The 1598-nt window shown below is 42.8% G+C and overlaps 1 protein-coding gene across 1 annotated transcript in view; it reads right to left on the bottom strand.

Annotated features, from left to right (window-relative positions):
- LOC119418405 (putative E3 ubiquitin-protein ligase UBR7) overlaps positions 1–1598 on the bottom strand; it is a 21350-nt gene that overhangs the window by 16723 nt on the left and 3029 nt on the right. The window lies entirely within an intron of this gene.

Genomic DNA, 1598 nt, shown 5'->3' with positions numbered 1-1598 from the left:
GTTCTCTACTGACTCAGTTGGTTCTCTACTAACTCAGTTGGTTCTCTGCAGACTCAGTTGGTTCTCTACTAACTCAGTTGGTTCTCTTCTGACTCAGTTGGTACTCTGTGTGGCAGTATTTATATACAAGTACTGTACATAATATCCCCACACACACACACAAAAAAGTGCCACCATTTTGTAGTTTTCTTTCTTAAGTCTTCACTGTTTTGCCAGTCTAAAGAACTACGTTACCCAGAAGCCATCAGTTCAATTCCAGGAAGTCAACACTGCTCTTTCAACCACTGCTTTCTGCAAATGGAGGGAAACCATGTTCAGTCAGGTCATCTGGACGGTTTCTTTTTTGTCTGAGATGTTTCGCCTTCCATCCAGAAGGCTTCATCAGTCTGAGGAAACAGCAAACAAAATAGATTCTCCCCCAACAGGTTCACTGCAAAGTGGAAAAAACAGTCAGGTCCTCTGGACAGTTTCTTTTTTGTTCTGAGACGTTTCACCCTCTATCCTCCTTAAATGGAGGGAAAGTTTTGCAGCAAAGTCAGAAGTTCTGTAAGTTCTGTTGCTCACAGGACTGGCAGGAAAGTCACAAATCATTCTGAAGCTAAACTCGTCCTTCAAGTTGTATCTTCACTGCTGAGTAGCTGTTGATCCAGAATCAGTGTGACCCAGATCTTGGGAGCTGCAGACGACAGACGGCTGCAGGGTTCAGTCAGTGCTGGTCCAGACCGGGCCAGAAGTGGTGGATTAAATCCTGGGCAACAGCACGTGCACATCAAGCTGAATGGAGCGGTGGGCTTCAGTCATGCTGTACCAGGACTTTTTTCATTTATCGGGTCGGACCGGAACCGAGCTGCTCCTGTACAGCAGAGCCTGTAAGTAGAATTTTGAAGCTCTTGTACATGTAAGTCAGTAGGTTTCAGAGTGTAGAGGACTGACTGGGCGTCATCGCTGCAGGACTGTCTGCAGAAACGAACCGAGTCGGACTAGAACAGAGTTGGACCAGAACCAGAGCTGTTGCTGTTCTGCAGAGCTAGTAAGTAAAATTTAGTAACATATGTTGTTAAAATGATGCAGGTGTAAGAGTTTGGAACATTCCAAGAGTGTGGGAAGGGTTTCTAAAGCCTTCTTATAAAGTTGACTGTCCTTGAACTTGGACTACCCTACTTCAAGGTTTTTCACTTGTCGCGGGGCTTCAGGGTACGGATCCCCCGCAATAAACGAGGGACTACTGCACTGACTTTGTAAAACTTTTGTAAATGTACTTTAAATAATGTTTTCTCATTGCTGTTGTTGTGCTCTGACTTGGATCTTATGGGGTTTGAAGAGAATCTTTAGAAAAATGTCCTGGTCTCAATAATCCAGGGAGATCTAACCAGGTTCAGTCAGGTCCTCTGGATGGAAGCTCCTTTGGTGAAACCTTTTATCTTTTATCAAGAAGACTAGACTTTTAGGTTTTATCCAAAACTAGGGATGCATATTAGATTTTTGGTCAATATCCAATAACAATATTTTTTGTATATTTTCTTTGTCAGAATGTAGCCTCTATAATATATAATATGCATATATTCGGTAACAGCCGTATGATATGCATATATTCGGTA

This window comes from Nematolebias whitei, chromosome 12, assembly GCF_014905685.2.
Source record: "Nematolebias whitei isolate Nwh7 chromosome 12, NemWhi1, whole genome shotgun sequence".
Taxonomy (NCBI): Eukaryota; Metazoa; Chordata; class Actinopteri; order Cyprinodontiformes; family Rivulidae; genus Nematolebias; species Nematolebias whitei.
Note: the sequence above shows the minus strand (reverse complement) of the source record. Positions and strands in the feature narration are given on the sequence as shown.